A 22,614-nucleotide genomic window follows, 5' to 3' on the forward strand; every position below is an offset into this window, starting at 1 on the left:
GTGTGGTGGGGGTGGCCTCGGTGGCAGTGATTTGATGTCTGTAGCGTTCCCACTGGACAACCCCTCACTCACCACCCCTTGAGGTGCCATGCTGGTCCCATCTGGACTGCTGGCAAGGGGCTTCCAGTCTTCAACTAAAGGCTGCAGGAGGAGGACCCTGGCACCCATAGGGCTCTGTCAGCATCAAGAACTGGAAAGATCAATTTTTCTGGTTCCTACCCTGCCATGGGGACGCTGGCTCAGGTCCCCAGAGGCCCCTTCCCTCCCACCACATGGCAGTGGCTTGGACACACCTAGTCCTCTGGCCAAAGACCCTTCCCCTCCCTCCGCGACCAAGGAGCGGATGCTGGGCTCCCATTGCTGGGGCAATGCTGCCAGCATCTGCTTTGGGCGCCGCCATTTTGTTGTGGAGTGATGGCTAATTTACATATTACTCTTTTATTATATAGGATGTGTATGTCTATATATATACAATATATCTATGTCTATATGTATTCACATAAATAAGGCTCAGTAAAAAAATTATAGGTAGCGTCATGGCATGCCATTTATTGATGTTGTGATTTTGGCATTGCTTCTGTGTGGTATTGGAGCAGTCCGTCCCTAAGCCCTACAGCCACCACCTTCAGTAAGGACTCATTTCTGTGTCAGAATACTTGCTAGAATTTTCTAAATAGGAAACAATATAATAATGATTTAAATCATTCTTAAGAGCTTCAGTACTTAAGAATGATCTAAATCATTATTATGAGGACTTTGTTATTTACATCTAGATGCCCTGTGTTTTCAAGATTTATTTTTAATTGGGCTTGCAGAACCTATTACTAATTAACCCACAATACATATTCAGCTTGTGTCTGTAATTAAATGAAATGTAACTCTCCTAAAGGAAAAAGTGTTATCACACCTAGTCTGACAAGACCTTTGTATTTGTCAAAAGAAATAAAGCTTTAAAAACATAAGTGTACATCATCATGGTGCTTGCAGGTTAAGACATCCTGACAGTAGTAAAAGATTTACAGGTTTTCAACCAAACAGTTCTCTGGTAGTATAAAAATAATTCTACATGAAACCCGTCCCACATCTGGGTCTGCAAGGGAGGGCAGTTGGAGGTGATCAACCCTACAGGGGAGGGCAGTTAGGGGTGACCAGGTTGGCAGAGGAGGGAAGTTGGGGGCAAACTGGCAGGGGAACAGTTAGACATCAATCAGGCTGGCATGGGAGTGGTTAGGGGGTGATCAGGCTGGCAGGCAGAAGTGGTTAGGGGCAATCAGGAATGCAGGCAGGTGAGCAGTTGGGAGCCAGCAGTCCTGGATTGTAAGAAGGATGTCCGACTGCCCATTTAGACCTGATCCTACTGGGCAGTTGAACATACCTTGAGGGGTCCCAGATTGGAGAGAGTGCAGGCTGGGCTGAGGGACACCCCCCACCCCGTGCATGAATTTCGTGCACCAGGCCTCTAGTATTAAATAAACTAGAGGTCCGGTACATGAAATTCATGCACTCAGGGAGTTGTTCCCCAGCCTGGCCTGCACTCTCTCCAAAATGTGTCATTGCTTCCTGTGATAGTTGTAGTTTTAGGTATTTTTAAAGGTAATCTTCTTGAAAATGTGTGTACTTGATCTGCTCTAATTTTTATTTGTATTCTTAGATTGTAATTAATTACCCTAGTAGTAGTTATTCTATTACAGAATATATAATAACTTAATTTAATCTTATTTTCAAGGCCAACAGTTTTTTCAGATTATCCTAGTTTACCTTTTAGTCATAGTTAATGTTACTTCCAATGGAAGAAGCCCACTGAAAAATAATTTATAATTGCTACTACTAAGGCTTCACCTTCTATCCCCCTCCAACAGGGTAAGAAATGTATCATTAATAAATTCATAAATAATTTAAATGAGAAACCCCAATATTTCAAGGCATAATACTTGTGTTTAAAAAATATATTATATTAGACATAGTGCAGGTTAAGTAAATTCTTTTTGTTTGAAGATATTCCCATGTGAAGATGTCCAGATTATGTATCTGTGCCCGGTTAATATTTAATATTAAGAATTTAATAATATTTAAGTGAAAACATTTTTCTTATTTAAATAAGATTTTCTTCTTGGGATGTAAACCACCAAATAATCATGCAAGAAGACAAAAAAGACAGAAAAGTAGTTCAAATAATATAACTGAATTAGTTGTGTGTGTGTGGGGGGGGTATGTTTGCATGCACATAAATTAGAAATTATCTTAATCTACTAATTCATGAAGATACATTATTACTTTTATGTTTAAGTAACAATAAATGTCAATGTATGTGGAATCTAGGAAGTACCAAACAAATGTTTTGGGGGAAAGTAAGTAAGGGAGAGGGAGAGAATGAAGGAGAAGGAATTTATCTACTTAATTCTTTAAATGTGTAAGAAAGAAAATAGCCACAGATGCTCATAAAATACTACTTGCTAATGGAAGCATGCAAAATGCTGGATAGAGCCGGGACCAGTTTGGCTCAATGGATAGAGCGTCGGCTTGGGGACTGAAGGGTCCCAGGTTCGATTCTGGTCAAGGGCATGTACCTTGGTTGCGGGCATATCCCCAGTAGGGGGTGTGCAAGAGGCAGCTGATCGATGACTCTCTCTCATCGATGTTTCTAACTCTCTATCTCTCTCCCTTCCTCTCTCTACAAAATCAATAAAATACATTTAAAAAAAAAAACAAAAAGAAAAAAAAATGCTGGATAGACATATTATTTAAGGAGAATGGGTGACTGGTTTATAGCAGGAGACTGAGGCCCTTCCACTAAAGACTGGAATGGCCCTGAACAAGCCTCTTAACCCTAGAACGAAAAAGTGTGACCAACCACATTATCCAACCAAAATGTTCCTCATGTGTGACTTTCTGCCGGTACTCATTTAGTATCAAAGCCATCTTATGTGGCAAACATTGCTATTTCTATCCTACAAAAAAAAAAAAAGCTGAGGCTCGAGAAGCTCCGTAACTTGTTCAGGGTCACACAGCTAATAAATGGTGGAAATGGAATTTGAGCTTGGGTCTGTTTAACTCCAAAATCTATGCTCCTAACTAAATGTCATCCTTCACTATAAACATCAACCCATTTTTCTAGATGCCCTTTTGATTCTTGAGTGATATGCCTCAATATTGTCAGCTATTTCTGTGTGTTTTTGGGTGCTGTAGTAGGGGGAATAAAATAATATATCCTTAAGTGTTCTATACAGTGCTAATAATTGACACTATTTTTAAAGGATCATGTGATGGAAGTTGGCTGTAGAAGTAAATCATCTGAGTAGGAGTTTTTTAATTTTGGTAGATGTTGACCACCTGGAGAAATTGTAACTCTTAACCATTGGAAAGTTCCTTCTTCCTTTCCCCTCTCTCCCACCTGATTTCTCAATATAAGATCTATATGAAACGCCTATCAGGGCATTTTGAGGGAATAAGAAGACTCCAAAGTGAAAATGCCAAGTAAGAGGTCTGTGTTTCACATCAGTGTACATCTGCCCTTTCTGAGATTGATTCTTGCTGTAGTTGAAAGTATCCTAGATTTTAGCTTTGGTCTTGGTTGCGAAGGGTGAGCATTGGTTACAATTGGTTACACCATTGGAACCTCTCTCAGCCTCTGTTTCTTAGAAGGTTGGAATAGAAAATCCTTGACTTCTCATTTACTTATAAAATGTTTGATTTTACATCTCTTTGATATTTACCGTGTATTCATATAATGTGAAAATGTGTGCTATATTTATAACTTAAGGGAAGAATTTAAATTGACATGTATACATAACATACACACATGCATATCTCTAATACTACATTAGAAATTGTTCATTATGCTTGATAACCATGGCACTTTTTTCTGTGCCCCACTTTGGGTTGAACGATTTATAAAAATCATGGCTTATTTGGAGTAAGATTTACATTCTTTTATATTAAAGCAAAGTTATTACTTAGAAGTAAGAGACCAGTGGGTTCCCCAAGATATCCTCTTACTCTCTAAATGGCAGATGGCTTTAGTGACAGCTACCAGAACTTTTAACTGCTGCTGACCTTTAGGAATAGAGATTTAAATGGACAAGGCTTGATGGGTGTAATATTGTGGAATTAGAACTGTGTTCTGATTTTTCTCACTTTGAAAGCTATCATCCTGAATTTCAGAAAACACGTGTTAAAATTGTCTAAGTGCTTCAAAAATAGTAACATCAATATACCTTTATTAAATTGTTAATCCCTTTGATTGATGTTTTTAATCAGGCAACAACACACGTTGCATATAGCTCTGTAGCTAATCCTGTCTCCGTGTGATTTATGTCGATATGCATCATTATGGAAACATAATGCTTCACGGAGTAAATATTAGGAAATTAGGTGTTCTGTGTGAATAGCCTTACTACAAGATTATCTCTCTTAAATGCCTTAAAGAACTTCTAAGTCAGTCTTCAATAGAAGTCTCTTTAAAATATGTACTCTCCTATTTCTCCTTAGAGTATAGCAAACCTAATTTTATATTTTCTTGATGCTCTAGGGTTCTTGTTAAAACATTTTTTACTATGCTATGTCCTGAATAATGATGCTCACAGGGGCTAATAACGGATATAGGACCATTTAATCTTTTAAAAATCTCCGCCCTCATTTCTGTGGGGGGCTATCTCTCCTATCTGCCTGCTTCTTGCTTTCTAATTTATGATTCCAATCTGGCCTGGGCTTGGAAACCAGACTACCAAGCCCATTTAAATTGTATCTAAAATTAACATAAACTAGCTAGGGGAGCGAGTCTGGGGAGCTCTCACAATGATTGAACTACATGAGGTTTAATGCATGGACTTGTGCCATCCGTGAGCTGGCTGCATTGCCTTTTTGGCTTCGTGCTAGATGGAAACTTGACTGTGATTTAGATAAATGAATGCTGCAATGATTTAAAGCTCTGGAAAGTATTTTAAAGTAATTTCTGTATTCATACAGGGAAAGGAAATTTGTTGGCTCTATTTCAAATCATTAAGAAAGGTGAAATTCCCCTAATTTTAAATACATCAATATAAAGAAATAATACTAACTGTGCTGCAGAATCATACTTTAACTTAATTGATTCACTTGATATTTCAGTGGTTTCTTTGAATTGGGAAAAAATAACACAATATAGAAGACTTTTTTCTTCCATTAACTTCAGCTCACAATCTGAAGGACTTTTTTTCCCCATATTTTTTCTAAGCAACCATTAGCCCAATATAAATTTTGCAATTCCATTGCAAATTAAAATTTTAACTGAACCTTCTCATAAACCAGCAATGTAAGGTTTGAAGAGATATAATGACTGCATTAGGGAATTAATCCAACCTGTGGTTTAAGACAGGTGCATTTTGAAATGACCTTTTCTAAGTGAACAAAGCCTGGCATACTTTAAATGAAACCCTTCCTATAAAATTGCCACCTCGAATTTGTAAGTTGATATTTGGATTTTCTTTCACCCTTTTTTCCCTCTATAAACTTGTTTCTCATCTTTGAGGTTTTGATAAGAGAATAATAGTCTGGATTTTCTCTGTATCTGAAGATGTCAGTTGTAGACAATTTTCATAAATGAAGTATTCATATAAGTTTGAATGTGTGATTTCCCTTTTTGGAAAATTAAAATGCCTTTCCTCGGCTATGCAAATTGGGACATAACAGTAACTTTAAAATGAACATTTAGAAGTAAAAGTTATACTTTGAATATGAATGACAGTAAATCCCATTAGAGGTATTGTTCAAAAAAAGTTAGACAAGCCTTGTATGAAATAGGGTAGTAGTAACTTCTTACACATGATATTCAAGATGCCTAGAATTTGTTTGAGCTCACTTTCCAACTGCTTTGTTTTCCCCCTCTATCTTTCGGTGAATATTTTTTTTCCAGCCTCATCACTATGGTGGTCTCTATGCCCAGTGATCTCCCTTTTGTTGTTTCTCGTCTAATTTCATTTCCCCAGGAAGCCCATTTCCTCCTTTGATTTTGTTCTGAGCTCTGTTTGGTTGCCTCTCTGCTTCTGATTTCTTGTCAGCTCTTCAGTTATAGAGATGCTGTGGCCCATGGGACATTTTCTCTCTGATGGCCCAATTCCACCTCCTTTCTCCCACCGCCGCCCCAAAGCAGACTTTTTCCCAACCTCCCCATCTTGGTTGGGGTTTCACTCAAATTTGATGCAGAAAAGGATTTAATATAGGTTATTAGGTGCTTACATCACTAGAAGAATGAAATAGTGACGGGACGTTACGTGAATGCAATTAGTCAGAAAGACACACAGCAGAAACTCAGACACGGGCCTGAAGATTCAAGGGTACAGATGCATTAATTCCCTAATAAAAATCCTTAGAATAAAAAGCAGCACCAGCAGAAAACCCTGTGTAAGTGTGGGGAACAGGATCCTAGTTCCTGCCCAGCCAGCTTGGCTCAGTGGTTGAGCATCGACCCATAAACCAGGTTCGATTCCTGGTCAGGGCACATGTCTAGATTGTGGGCTTAATCCCCAGACTGGGGAGTACAGGAGTCGGCCAATTGATGTTTCTCTCTCATCATTGAGGTTTCTCTCTCTCTCTCTCTCTCTCTCTCTCTCTCTCTCTCTCTCTCTCTCTCTCCCTCTCCCTTCCTTTATGAAATCAATAAAAATCAAAAAGAATCTTAGTCCCTAAGAATAGAGAGTAAGGATGAAACTGAGAAGAGGGACTCAGTTATTGAAATTAGGGTTCCAGGATCAGAACACTCAAGCAGAGCAGGCTCAGCCTGATTTTTAATGGCCACTCGATCGCCAGTGCCAAGCTGTGTGCCTAGACATGGGATGTGCTAAAAACAATAGCAACAACAGAGATATGTTGTAAAAACGAATAAATGAAGCCCACAGATAAATTGTCAAAATTTGCTCGTTGACTTGCCGCAGAGCAGACAGTTGAGGTCTGCTTGTCCTCCCTGCCCTCCACACTCGGGACAATGAGCGGGGCAGGTGCGCAGGGTCGGAATGACGCTCCCATTGAGACAGAGCACAGCTGGTGAGATCTGACCCTGGCATTTCCGTAAAAGCAACTTCACTCACAGGAGATGAAGATGCCCCATTTAACTTATATAACTCACAATAAGTCAAGAGCCAGGCCAATTTTTAAATTTCTTCAGTTAATAGTTCCCTGTTCAAAAGCCTACCCAAGTCTTTGAGAAATTTTACTTTCATTTAATTTGAAAACATGTGGCATTCTGCTTTTAAAATAATAATTTCCACATTTAAATATTTGAAAAGCTTCCTCAACCTGTTCAACCTATTCAGTAGGCATGTTAACGATTTTCAAGGGTTCATGCCAATTATTTCACTAAACCTCAGACACAAACATAAAATCCTCTCAGATTCGGTTAATAATGTAGGAAGCCAGAGTTTAGAAAAATAAGTTGAACTCAGATGTCACTCAGAAATTGACCTTATATGGAAACATAGTTGATGTTTCCTAATTTTTCTTCCAAATCCTTTCCAAGAACCATTGTAAGTAGAACAGTGCGCCAGACCCCTCTTCAGGGACAGAAATGCAAATGGCTGAAATAGACATAAAGCACATTCCAGGCATTTCTCCTATTGGAGTAGAGCTTCCTGTACTAACCCTCAGAATGGTACCTCAGAAGGGTTGCAGGAACTTGGTGGGAGAACTGGTAGAGGCCTTTGTTCTAGTTCTGATTAACTAGTGAAACTTCCTGGCTCAGGTATCACAGAGCTGAGCTAGGCCTTCCCTTCCAACCCCCGCCCAGTGCCATCTGGATGCTCCTGGCACGTGACCCCTCCCTCCTTGAACCCCAACAGCCCCTCCTTTCTCTCCCCAGCAATTGGCTCTTAGCTCAGCTGCCTTCTCCAGACACCTGTGGACAGCACATTCTGCTTACATTGAGGCCTCCCACCATCCTCTACATCCTACACAGAGTGAAGGAAGACTTAGCAAGTTTCTGTTCATGACATTGTGGTCAATGACATAAGTAATGACAATAACTACTTCATTATGGGGGGATGACTTTCTGTTGGGGAAGCACTAGGGGAAAATTTGTTAAATCTGCTGAGTTAATCATTGAACAGTCATTCATGCCCAGATAGGCAAGCTTCAGTCTGAGACATGAAACCATTTTCTTGTGTGTTGTTCCATTCTGTTTGTCTTTTTATTTCATACGTACAGAAAATAAAAAGTAATTTTTCAAGGTGTACCCTGGAATCAAGTTAATGTAATGCACCTATTAACTATTAAGATACTTAGTATTTTTTAATTTATCTTTATTGTTGAGTATTACAGATGTCCCCCATTCAATTGGTGATTAAATAAATGAATAAGTCAATTAGATTGGACACAAGCCATACTTTTTCAGATTCAACATAACTTTCAAAAGTTGCCTCACTGGTTTTTGCTTAAATTGTTTGGAATAAGTCATCCAGATATAGTTTTCCACGCTTTCTTATCCAATATAAAAATCACACTCATGTTTCTGTATTTGGTAATCCTGTGGTTTGAATCCTTAATAGTTGTGTTTTACTTAGGTGTGGCTATACTGCACAGGTGACCCTTACCCTTGGGGAAGGGGGTGGGAATGAGTCTGTTGCTGGTGCAGTTCACTGAGACATGAAGCCTAGCTCTCCAGAAGTCTGAAATGGAGAGGTGAGGCTCCAGGTGTGAGGAGAGGACTGGCTGCGAAGCATCAGTCACAAAGTCTGCTTGGCCTCCTGGGCCTGGAAGGGGTGATGTGTCTTAAGACATGCTAAGGAAAATAAGAGAAGTTTTGTCTGTCTTGGGGCCCAAGCATTACAGATGAAGCGGTGTCCCTTGAAGGCAATGTGGAACAGTAACCACTGTCAGAGAGAAACAGAGCTGGGCACTAGTTAAAGGCAGTGAGACAAATTTAATTCTTGACTGTTGCAGCAGAGGAAATACTGAGCTCAATTCCATGGACACAAAAGGCAAGAGGCCTTTGAAACACTAGTGTGTGCTACAGGGAAAGTACTGAAGGGCATTAGGAATGTAATTAGGCCATCTGTGTCTTTAACTGGCTCCTATGGACCGTAGGCATCTTCTCTCCCAGAGACTGGAAGACAGAGGCTCTGTCTCTTCCTTGGTGATTCCATGTCAGAGGAATGGCTTCCAGGTCCTTGAGAAAGACACTCCTAGATGTGCATACACATCTCAAAGGAGGCAGAGACAGAGAAAGGCTTTACTATTGTATGTTTTCTAAAGTAAATGCTTTAAGAAAAGAGAGCTGGGACCTATGCTGGGTGTTGACTGGAACAAACAGGAAGTGCTTTTGGCAGCATTGAGCTTTCCATGCAGGGCTTTTCATTGGGTAGAATCAACATCTGAGGATGCAGCCTCGAGCTGCTAGGAAGTATGCTAGTGTTTGCTCAAGTCTCTTAGTGTGGGGTTGGACAAAATCACGTGTGTTGAAAATTTAGTTCTTATTGGCCTGAGTTTAAGGCCTAGTCAAGAGGAGGGCTCAGCCCGGCTGGCATGGCTCAGAGGTTGAGTGTCAACCTATGAACCAGGAGGTCACAATTCCATTCCGGTCAAGGGCACATGCCTGGGTTATGGGCTTAATCCCCAGTGGGGTATGCAGGAGGCAGCTGATCAATGGTTCTCTCTCATCATTGATGTTTCTATTTCTCTTTTACTCTCCCTTCCTCTCTGAAATCAATAAAAATATATATTTTTTTAAATAATAATAAAGTTCTTTCCTTGGAGTCTTATGCAAACAATGACCCATGGACCAAATCCACCCTCCAGCCTGTTTTGTAAATAGGTTTTATTGGTACACAGTCATGCTCATTCATCTGTGCACTATCTATAGCTGCTGTGGCAGAATTGAGTAATTTCCATAGAGACTGTGGCTACTTAGCCCTTTACAGAAAATGTTTGTCAATTCCTGCTCTACATATTCACAAACTATTTTATTCCATTATAAATATATTTATTGTCTATTTGAAACATGGGGCTAGAAGGCATATAGAATCTATATTGATACCTTTGGATTCAATCGCATCCCCTAAAAATTTTAATTTAAGGAGGTCAACTTTTGTTTTATACCCAGTGAAGCTTCAAAGAAAGAGACCAAGTGTACCCTGGTTCTCCCTCTAAAAAGATAAGAGAGAGAGAGAGAGAGAGAGAGAGAGAGAGAGAGAGAGAGAGAGAGAGAGAGACCAACCAAGTGTCTACGTAGTAGCCAGGTTTTCTCATAGACCGGAGACTTTGTTTCATGTAATTAAAGACCTTCATCACATACAATGAAGGGAGATGCAAATATTTGCAATGAACTACTGTACTTTATTTTTTTAATATATTTTATTGATTTTTTACAGAGAGGAAGGGAGAGAGATAGAGAGTTAGAAACATTGATGAGAGAGAAACATCAATCAGCTGCCTCCTTCACACCCCCTACTGGGGATGTGCCTGCAACCAAGGTACATGCCCTTGATTAGAATTGAACCTGGGACCTCTATCCACTGAGCCAAACCAGTTTCGGCGAAGCTACTGCACTTTAATTATGAAGAAATGTATGGATAAATGCCTATTTTGAAAATGAAAATCCCTATAATAACACCTTTACTTCTTTCTTTGCAAAGTATAACCTTTCCTCTTTTTCTTCCCCATTCATAAAATCTATTCTGACTTGTCCTCTATAAAGAAAACAAGATTTATTATCCCAAGAAGGCCTTTAGTTTGTGATTATTTCTGTGACCTGAGGTGAAGAAATGACATCTTCTAAAAGCATTAAGCTCACAGCCAAATTAGTATATTTCTAGCTTCTCATAATTTCTCTTTCCCTAAGTTTTGACATCTTAAAACTGAGCTCATCATCTAATACCCATTAGGATAGCTATTATAAAAACAACAAATCAAAAACAAAGCAACCCAGAAAATAACAAACGTTGGGCAAGGATGTGGAGAAATCAAAGCTCGTGCACACTCTTAATAGGAATGTAAAATGATGTAGCCACTATGGAAAACAGTATGACATTTGCTCAAAAAATTAAAAATTACAATATTATCTAGCAATCCCACTTGGTATATATCAAAAGGAACTGAAGTGGAATCTTGAAGAGATATTTGTGTGCCCATGTTTGTAGCAACATTATTCACAATAGCCAAGAGGTGGGAGCAACCCAAGTGTTCATCAATAGATAAAGAAAATGTGCTCTATCCATACAGTGGAATGTTACTCAGCCTTAAAAGGAGGGAAATCCTGCCACATGCTACAACATTGATAAACTTTAATGACCTTATGCTAAATGAAATCAGCCAATCACAAAAAAAGATAAATGCTATAAGACCCACTTATATGAGATACCCAGAATAATCACATTCATGGACAAAAAGTATAATGGTGTCTGCCATAGGCTGGGGGAGAGAGGGATGGGGAGTCATTTAATGGATATAGAGTTTCAGTTTTACAACATGAAAAAGTTTGGATCAGTTTCACAACAATGCGAACATGCTTTACACTACTGAGCTGTACACTTAGAAATAATTAAGATGGTAAATTTTATGTTCTGTATATTTCACCACAATTTTTTAAAATACTAAGCTTATTTTTAAATAAGCTGACAGTTTCAACACAACAGGTGACAGAGTCCAGCCGGTTTCCATTTAGTCTCTGTGTTCCTGGTTCTACAGCAAATACTTTATCTAGTAAGCGGTTAGGTGACAGGATGTTTGAATAAGGGAAAGAAATTAAATGAAATTGATTCATCTATTTTCATTGCTCATTCCTGTAATATCATGTGGGTATAACCTTGGGCAAGATGTTCTATTAGCCTGCTTATGAGGCCAGCACAATTCCTTTTATGGGTTTGCCAGGAATAAAGAAAACGGGTTGATGGCTTCATTGCCTTTGAACACTGTTGAGACCTGCTGATTCCCATCAGTACCATGGCCATCACACACTTCATCCCCTCACTCCCTCAAATCATGATGGCACCAAGAATTAGAATTTGAATTCCAAACTGCTGCCTTGGCCCCATCAACCCATAACTAGGAGCCAACTTCTGAAATTGAGAAACTGCTGGGCAATATCTTGGACTAAAGTTCCATTCACAGTGTCATAAGGAATTAGTCAAAAGCAAATGAAAGAAATTGAATTCTATTTTGATTTGTGAATTAGGGATCTTAACGTTTGTCAGCTCCCACTATGCATGCTCCAGTGACTTCAAAAGAAGTGCAAAAAATACCCATCAGAAGCAAAACGCAGAAGTTGCAGTCACAAAGGACGAACGGAGCTGCTGAGAATTCACCGAAGGGAGCAGTGTGCTGCTTGTCACGTCTCGCTGCCTTGTCATAACTGGGAGGACTGATGGCATTCTGTAGGAACAAGCAGTGCCTCCAGGAAAGCTTTGAGTAGCACTGTGCTTCTAGATCTTTTTTCTTTACTCAGATGTTATGTGATTCCTTCTTTCTTCTTCACAGTGGTAATGTTTCTCAGTTTTTCCAGTTGCTGTCAGGGTAAATGTTTGATTCACAGGCCTGCTATTCAGATATTCTGGTTTGTTTTTCAGGGATAGTATTTAGGTACTAAAGCTTGATTCCCCCCCCCCCAATACAGATTAATAATTCATTTCTCCTTTTTGAGGATAATGGATATTTAACTACTGTTTTTCATCAATAGCTGGTGAATGCCTGGGTGAAGTACAGCCAAACCAGTGCATCTCTAGGTGGAGCATCTTCTCACACAGGAGGAGATGTTTGAAACACAAATGAACAAAAATTTCTTTGATGTGTAGAATAGCAAGGGATATGCCAAAAATTACTTGGATTTTTTTCCTTAGATTTGGAAAACTTTAACATTTAATTACATGCAGTGATTATGGGTTTTTGTTTTTTAATCTTCACCCAAGGATATTTTTCCATTGCCTTTTTTTTTTTTTTTTTTTTTTTTTAGAAAGAGTGGAAGGGAGGAAAAGAAGGGAGGGGGAGAGAGAGAGATGTGAGAAAGGCACATCAATTGGTTGCCCCCATATGCTCCCCAATGGGGCTGGGATGGAACCTGCAACCCAAATACATATCCTTGACTTGGAATTGAACCCGAGGCCCTTCTGTACATGGGTGGATTCTCTAGCCACTTAGCCACACTGGCTAGGGCTATGCATTCCTTCTTCATGAGCATTGCTGTTCTGCATTGGTGTAAGTCTTGATGTAGATCTATATTTTAAGGATAGGCATCAAAACACATAGGGAATCTTGTACATTTGTTTCCTGTGTAGTTCTCCCTGCCTGAAATGACTAATGAGAAGTAACTGAGCAGTTCTTCACTTTCCTAAACATGACCATTACTTACTGTAGACAGGCATACCTCAGAGATAATGCAGGTTCAGCCCTAGATCCCCCATAATAAAGCTAGTATCGCAATACAGTGAATCATAATCTTTTTGCTGATGGAGGGTCTTGCCTTCTGTTTGTAAAAAAAAAAAAAAAAAAAAAGCAACATCTGTGAAGTACAATAAAACAAGGTATGCCCGTAACTGAGATTAAACCTTTGTGCATTTTCTCTGGCCAGTTTAACTTTTTCCTAAATTGGAACATGATCATAATAACAATTGCACTTTCTCGTTCAAGGAAAATTATATAACTGCTACTCATAATAGAATGATTTAAGAAACCATAATTTATAAGCTATAAAATTATGCCCAGCAAATAGCAAAAATTATATCTTTAGTTCTTCTATGTATACACTATCGTCTATCTATATAAGATTATTTATTTATTTATAGATAGGCTGGACAAATATGAGACATAATCCAGCTTCCAAAGGCATAGATGGATGGTATAGATATTTAAGCATTCACAAACTGGAGTCACACAGCCTGAATTCTATTCCAACTGTGCACCTTGGGAAAGCTACTTGACATCCTCTTTATCTGCAAGATGGACAGAATAGTACCGACTTGTAGAGTTGTTTTGAGATTTAACATAAAATACTATATGGAAAATACCTTGAGTAGCTCCTAACACATAGTTTGTGTTACCATGGCAACAGAAGGTTGCTATCAAATCTTCACTAGGAATGTCCCTTTCAGACAACTTATTTGTCTTAGTGGACATAATTCCACATAGTTGTGATTTTTTAACACTTTTCTTCAAAATACTAACTGATTTTAGTTCTGATTAATAAAACCCTTGGTCTATGCTACTGTCTTTCTCTGTCTTATACAAGGTCAGAGAGTAAGATTTTAAAGCATAAATACCTTAGCACTGCCTTCTAAAGATTTCATTGCAGTGAGTTGATCTGACCATGAGTAGAAAAACAAGCAGTGAAGCAGCAAGCCATTTCTATTAACTTGGCACCTCAAAAACACTTTGATCAAGAGCCCTATTATCTTTTGGGTAACAGGTGGTAGCTGGGGTATTAAGCTGTTCTGGGCAGGATTTCAGATTCCCATTCTTTGTTGCTTTAGGCAGTACACTTTTCTCATAGAGCAATCAATAATAATTAGGTGTCTGGAATGAAATACAGTGCAGCATTATGCTTCCCACATCTGGAAGGAGAAACTCACTTAACTAGCCCTAAATCAATGACTTTTCTCTTTATTACTAGGGGGTGTGTTAGGCAGCCGAGAACAGGATGGAAATGTGATTGTGGCTCAGTGCACAATCATAAAATAATTAGCTATTATGACACACTCTTACAGGTAATAGAAGCAAGCCCCAAAGCGTTAAACCTTTATTTCCCACATAAACACTTAGACCACATTGTACTCTATGTCACTGTAGGGCCATCTGTTTCACATTTAACGGAAAAGCCTTTCATATGAGGTGATATATCGGTGAAAAGACAAAGTGAAGGCTATAATCAGGGCTTAACGTAGACTGCTTTTCAGATCTTGGTTTTATTAAATCATGTTATACTACATTCCCATAAGAAGTGGGTGGCAGTAAATGAAGGAGTTATTTCTTTTGTGGCATAGATCTCAGTAGAGAAAAGTAATACCTAAATGCTATTAGAATTTGATTTGAAGTTTCCTGTGCAGATTGGGGTGGGAGATAAAGAAAATGGAATTTGCAACTTGTAACTTTCCTTAGAGCACTCCCAAAAGTGGGAAATCTGATCCTTGCAAAACTACTTCCCATAAGTTGCTTCTTGCTTATCACTTCAATAATTGGCTCCAAGAACAGTCATCCTTTTTCAAAATTCAGAATCATTACTTCTGCAAAATTACTCACCTCTAAAACTTGCTGCCAACATTCACCACCCGTCCCTCAATCACCTTCACACACACACAAAAAAAAAAAAACCTCCAGATCTCAGTCTTGTTATCTAGAGACTTGCAAGTGTTAGGAGCAGACCTCTACACTCTGGTCTGACCTATTTGGACAAAAGACCAGGAAAAGACTTGTGGCTTCTACTGCCTTATAATCACCCATTCTTTCATTAACAGGAGTTAGTCTGTTGGCCAACTGCATATTTTCATTATATGATGGCTGAGTTTTTTATTCTCCTTTAGAGACTATTGCAGTACAAAGAGAAGCAGGGTTAATAAGAATGTCTTCTTAATGTTTTTATTTTGGAAAACAGAACGCATTGAGAAAATGCATCTAGCATCAACATACAGTTTAACAAATGGTTATGTAGTAACACTAGGTGACCACTGCCCAAATCAAAAAAGAAAATATGGACAGCACTGCTTAATGTGCCTTTCTAATTGCAGTTCCTTCCCACCAAAGGTAGCGCTAACCTGATTTTTAGTGTGACCTTATCCTTTCTTTTCTTTGCAGTTTTAAAGTTTAGAGATATGTATCTATAAACCACATATTTAGTTTTGCCAATTCTTAAACTTTACATAGGTAGAGTCAGTATATGTGTTCTTTTGTGTTATTCTGTTCACTCAATATTACTTGTAAGATTCATTTATTTACTTTTTATTTTGAAAATTTTCAAACATAAATGAAGTTGAAAGAACTGTATAATGATCATATTCTATAATTATATAGTTATATGACCATCACCTAACAGTTACTTGATTTGGCCATAATTCTTTTTTTCTTCTGAAATGTTTTAAAATAAATTACTGAATTTTCTAATTATGCATCTCTTAAAAAAAAAAAAGTCCTCTATAACTACAAGACTATTACAATATGTAGCAAAACTGATAATAATTTCCTATTATTTTCTTATACCCAGTCCAAATTCTTATTTTTCCAGCTGACCCCAAAATGCTTTTACAGTTTTAACCAAGATCCATTTACAAATCCATAGAGAATGTACTTTTAACAGCACAACTTACAACTTAAAATGAATCTGTGATCCTCCCTTCTTCCCATCACTTAGTCAGTGGCCAAAGCTCCTGTGGGACCTAGCTGTGGGCACATCTCCCACAGTACTGAGAACAGATCGCCCCTCCTGGCTAATGACCCAGTCCCACTCCCATGCTCAGTGACTCCAGAGGAATTACACTGTCTGAATTACTATCAGAAGGAAATACCTAATATCAATTATGTCCAACCCAAATTGCTATTTGGGGCAGATAGTATGTGGTACTGAGCTGCTCAAGGATAAACAAATCTAGTCTTTATTTATCTGGAGAATTCGTGGGGGCAGCCCATCAGGAGGCTCACTGGAATGCAGATCTCCTACCAGCTGAAGTTCCCATCAGGAGGACAGTAGATAAAGGTCTCTGGTCACTTTGTTTCATTAGCACCTTCAGGTCAGTCATGCCTTGCTCAGTGATATTGCAAGAATTTGGGTTTTCTGTTGTGTTTGATACAGACCTTTCCTAGAAAATTCTTTTATTTTTTAAGTATTATTTTTTTATTCTTTTTTTTAATAAATCTTTATTGTTCATATTATTACAAAAGTTCCTCATTTTTTCCCCTCCACCAGGTTCCCACCCTACCCCACCCCCCACTGTCCTCATCCATAGATACACAGTTTATGTTCAGTCTCTTCCCGCACCCCCCTCTCCTTTCCCCACCCCCCACTGTCCTCATCCATAGATACACAGTTTATGTTCAGTCTCTTCCCGCACCCCCCTCTCCTCTTTTCCCTGAGAATTGTCAGTCCACTCCCTTTCCATACCTCTGATTCTATTATATTCAACAGTTAATATTGTTCATCAGATTTTTTAATTCCCTTGGTTTTTAGATTCACTTGTTGAAAGTTACATATTTGTTGTTCATAATTTTTATCTTTATTTTCTTCCTCTTCCTAAAGAACCCCCTTCAGAAATTCATATAATTCTGGTTTGGCGGTGATGAACTCCTTTAGCTTTTTTTTATTTGTGAAGCTCTTTATCTGGCCTTCAATTCTGAGTGATAGCTTTGCTGGGTAGAGTATTTTTGGCTGTAAGTTCTTGTTATTCATCACCTTGAATATTTCTTGCCATTCCTGTCTGGCCTGCATGGTTTCTGTTGAGAAATCAGCTGACAATCATATGGGTGCTCCTTTATAGGTAACTACCTGCTTTGCTCTTGCTGCTTTTAATATTCTCTCTTTGTCTTTTGCTCTTGGAATTTTAATTATGATGTGTCTTGGTGTGGTCCTCTTTGGATTCCTTTTGTTTGGGGTTCTGTGTGCTTCCTGGACTTGTACGTCTATTTCTTTCACCAGGTGGGGGAAGTTTTCTGTCACTATTTCTTTCAATATGTTTTCGGTATCTTGCTCTCTGTCATCTTCTGGGATGCCCATAATTCTGATGTTGGTTCACTTGAAGTTGTCCCAGAGGTTTCTTACATTATCTTCAACTTTCTGGATTCTCTTGTCTTTTTGCTTCTGCAGAGAAGTGTCTTCTGGCTCTTTGTGTTCCAAGTCTTTGACTTGATTCTTGCAATCTTCCATTCTGTTTTTAGGACTCTGTATAATATTTTTTTTTCAGAGAATGTATTCTTTATTTCTTGTTGATCCCTTATTATTTCTAGTTGATCGTTTATCATTTCTAGTTGATCCCTTTTCATATCTTCATAGGTCTTGTTTATTTTATTGGCCTTTTCTAGGAGATTCTTGAACAACCTTATAAGTATGGTTTTGAACTCTATATCCAGTTCCTTTTTGTCCTCCATTTCTTTCGTTTGTGATCTGTTTCCTTGTCTCGGCATTTTCACTGCTTCCCTGAGTTGGTAGGGTGGGAGGATCAGCCAGGAGATAGCCTTATCAGACTAGACTTGGAAAACTGCAAGAGCCTCTGTGCTCAGCTTGGATGGGGTGGAGTTTCAGGGTGGAGCCTACAGTCTTGGCTTCTGGTTAGCCCCGCCCTATGAGGTCCTGAGTCTCAGTGTTCCTCAGTGTCCTTTGGTACTCGCTGCAAGCACCTCTGAGAGAAAGGTGCCCTAGAGTTTCGCCTGCTACCAGACAGTCTAGTCTCTCCCCCAACGAGCCCACAACTGGAGTTCTGTGCAATTGGAAGTGGGGTTAAGAGCAATCCGGAGCTTATGTCTCCTTCCCGCTAGGGCAATCCAGCGGCTCAATCAACAGTCTGTCCTCTGTGCGAAATGTACGCAATTTGGGGGCTCTGCATTTCACCGCTTCCTGAGCTTCCGCCTTACAGCCCAGATTCCCTCTGTATGAGCCTAGGGCCTGAGGGTCTCGCCCAGAACTGGGGTTCAGTGCTGTCAGAACTGGGGCTCAGCACAATCTGGAGCTTTTGTCTCCTTCCCACTAGGGCAACCTAGCAGCACAGGCAACAGTCAGTCCTCTGCACACAATGTGCGCAACTTCAGGGCTCTGCCTTTCGCAGCTCCCCTGAGCTTCCGCCTTACAGCCCAGATTCCCTCTGTATGTGTCTGGGTCCCCAGGGTCTTGTTCAGAACTGGGGTTCAGTGCTGTCGGAACTGGGGTTCAACACAGTCCAAAGCTTTTATCTCCTTCCTGCTAGGGAACGCCAGCCAGGCACTCAGCCACCCCTCCTCTCCAGCTCCGTCCTCTCCGCGCACACAACATGTCTCCGTACCTTAGGCTTTTACAGCTCCTCTGATTTTCCTTCTGGTTTTCTCTTTCCTTCTTGTAGAATTTCCAGTCAGACAACTTTCCTGTAGTTCTGGATAATGTCCACTTTATATTTTAGTTGTATTTTTTGAAATTGTTGTGTGTGGCTGCAGTTAGGCGGTTACCTATGCCGCCATCTTGGTTTCTCCTCCTGGAAAACTCTTGACAGAAGAGCTTGGCCCCTCCATGCCCCAGCTGAGTTAGACAGATGGACTTCCCTGGTTCCCTTGCTTCCTATAACCTGGTGACCAGGCAGGCAGGCAGATGAGCAATTAGGAGCCAGCAGTCCAGGATTGTGAGAGGAATGTCTGACTACCAGTTTAGGCCTGATTCATTCACCAGGGGACGAGGGGTATATGTCCCTCAGCCTAGCCTATTCCCTCTCCAATCTGGGATCCCAGTGAGATTGGGCCTAAATAGGCAGTCAGACATCCCTCTCACAGTCAAGGACTGTTGGCTCCCAATCGCTCGCCTGCCTTCCTGCCTGATTGCCTCAAACAGCTTCTGCCTGCCAGCCTTATTACCCCCTAACCACTCCCCTACCAGCCTGATCGACACCTAACTGCTCCCCTGCTGTCCCGATTGCCCCCAACTGCCCTCCCCTGCAGGTCCCCCCAAACTTCCCTCCCTTTCAGGCCTGTTCACCCCTAACTGCCCTCCCCTGCCAGCCTGGTTGTTTCCAACTACCCTCTCCTGCAGGCCTGATTGCCCCAACTGCCCTCCCCTGCCAGCCATTTTGTGGAGGTCATCTTTGACCCCCAGCATATTACCCTTTTATTAGATAGGATATAAAAGCCTAAGTTATGACCAAATGGCCAGGACAACTGGTTGACCAGTCACTATGATGCACACTGACCACAGGGGGCAGGTGCTCAATGCAGTAGCTGCCCCCTGGTGGTCAGTGGGCAACCACAGCCCATCTCCCATGGCCCTTCCCCTGAGGCACTGGTCAGGGGAGCCATCAGGCCAACCTCCCACAACCCCTCCCCCATTCCAGCTGGTCCCCTACCCATAGCCCCTAATTGGGTGCTCTGGGGCCTCTTCATTATAGCCATCTTCATAACAATGTGGTATTGTGGGGAGCTGGAGGAAATAGGTATTAACTTTCTTAGAGCCACACACTTACTGCTGTGTGGCTCTGAGAAAGTTGATTTTTCTGAGCCTCAGGTACTTCATCTGTAAAATGGAGAGATAATACTTCACAGGATTGTGGTAAGTATTGTAGAATGCATTAAATTACGTGACATTCCACCCTTCTCAAAGGGTTCTGAACTAGTAAATGTACAAAGTCAAAGAATAAATAAGCCATCTCTTCCAAGAATGTCAATCAAACAGAAATTTGTGGTAGTGGGTGGGGAATATTTTCTTGTTTACATAAGAGCAGATACATTATGTGAGGTCTACCTTAGTTCTTAAGGGAAAACTCAATGCGTTAAAGAAATGGCATGCTTGCGACAGGCAGCTTCAGTCATATCCCTGGTGCCCCTGGTGCATCACTCCTTTGCCATTAGGAGTCTTTCCATTAAAAAGGTGAGGAGCACTGGTACATGAGAGAGATTAGGAAAGTCAGTACCACACGGCAGAGTCTCATTTAACTCCCATCCTTATCTTATGAAGACATGTTTGTCTTGATGCCTCCTCTTAGGTATGGCTAACACTGAGCTTTCCATCATCCCTTCAATCCTGATTCTCACCCTGGGTCTCCTACCTTAGTAATGGACACCACCATCCATTCAGCTATGCAAGTCAGGAACCAAAGGAGTTGTCCTTGACCCCTCTCTCTTTCCTTCACATCCCACATCTAATCCTTCACTTTAAGTCATGACAACAATGCCACCTTCAGATGTCCTAAATGCATCCTTTGGCTCCATCTCCATCACCAGCATCTTAGCCTAAGCTGCCACCATCTCCTGCCTAGTGGACCTAATCACCTACCACCTGGCTACTTCCAACCCATTTTCCTCACTAAAGCAGATATGATCTTTCAGATACTCAGCTATTATCATTTATTCCCACTGCTCTTCGAATAACATTGTCCATGAGGCCCTGCATGCCTCAGCCCCTCTGCTCCTCTTAAACGATCTCCATCTGGTGCCGGTGGCTGCAGTTACATCACTTGCTCTCCTTTTGTCCTTGGCACCATGATTTCTCCATCAAGAACCATTGATCAGCCTGCTAGGTCTGGCGTGCTTCCCCAAAGCCCATGCCTGATGGTCATTTGCTGAGACAGTGTATCTTCCTCTTCCAAACTCAGCTCAGAGGTCTCTTCCTCAGAAAAACTGTTTCTTATGCTCCAGCTTATTTATCATAAATTCTGGTGGAACCATGTCCCTTTTTTTTAAAGGGGCCTTTTCTCAGCTTGTAATCACATATTAAGTAACATCATTTGATGACTGTAAATTCTGTGAGTGTAGGGACTGTCCCTTTGGTCACCATCACCTCCGGTCCTAGCAGAGTGGCTTTCCTCACCGGCAGCAGGTCCTGTTGCTGAGTGAGTGCGGTGAGGCAGCTGAGGTCCTGACAGCCCAGTGTGTGGCCCGAGGCCGTCTCTGTTCTACGGATGCTTGCAGCCTCGGAACTCCATGCCCAGGGCCTGCCCCTCTTGCTGCAGGTACTCTGCTTAGCACTGTGGGTCTAGTCCATCCACTTCATTCTGTGGTTTTAAAAAGCCCCCTGGAAACCTCATTCTGTTTAAGAGAAATCTGTTCCATATATGTGGTTCAGAACAGGGTGGCAAAGCATGTCTTTGTGTCACACACCCACAAGGCCTGGTAATGAACTTCTTGCTTAACACCTGCTCCACCCCCCACCCCCCACTCCCATCTTCCCTTGCTCTTTTCCCACTGTGCCACAGCATGTCTTCTTAGAGCAGGCAGGACTTTCTAACCTAGGTGGATGCAGTTCTCTTTCCCTCCTCTGGTTTTCTCTTCTGCATAAACATCTTTCTGCTCTCCGGACATGCCATTGGGTATGTGTCGTAAAACTCCTCCATCATCCCCAAATCAACATTGTTCCAGGGTCCTTACACCCCACCACTGATGCTTGTCCTCCCGTACAACCCTCCTGCCCTCACCTCTGTGGGTATATATCTATATGTATCTGTTTTATGATTATGTTCTTAGTAAATTGTATACGAGTGTAGCCTAACCTGGCTTTTTTTTTTTTTTTTCTGTTTTGTACCCTTGATTTATTGTAAGTTAATAGAAAGAGTTAGAATATAACTTTTTTAAAATAGTAAATCCCAAAATATATCCTCAGTGATTTTCAGTTTTGATATGGCTGAGAATAGCCCAGAGAGCTTTCTGTTACAATACAGAGGCTTTCACATCAGAGTAGCTGGGGCTGAGTGCATCCCAGACCCGCAGAGTGGCCTAAGGTCACAGCCAGTGTGTACCTGAGGTAGAATCGCAGTCACTGTTCCCTTGCTGAGACAGTGTATCTTCCCCTGTTTTTATTGGTGTTATTTGCATTAAATTATACTAGGGGTGTGTGTGTGTGTGTGTGTGTGTGTAAGAGGGAAGGAGAGAGAGAGAGAGAGAGAGAGAGAGAGAGAGAGAGAGAGAGAGAGAGAGAGAGAGAGAAACTATTCTATATCTGAATTTGTCTAAATAAAATAGTTCCCTTGTTTTATAACTGGCTTTTCCCCCCTGAATAACTGTGTATTGAAATGA

General features: G+C 40.6%; 1 protein-coding gene across 8 annotated transcripts in view; it reads left to right on the plus strand.

Annotated features, from left to right (window-relative positions):
* The window catches only part of PHACTR1 (phosphatase and actin regulator 1), a 520,404-nt gene that overhangs the window by 396,477 nt on the left and 101,313 nt on the right, over nt 1-22,614 (plus strand). The gene's annotated exons all lie outside the window — the stretch shown is intronic.

The sequence above is a fragment of the Pipistrellus hanaki genome (assembly GCF_964339955.1).
Source record: "Pipistrellus hanaki genome assembly, chromosome: 2".
NCBI lineage: Eukaryota > Metazoa > Chordata > Mammalia > Chiroptera > Vespertilionidae > Pipistrellus > Pipistrellus hanaki.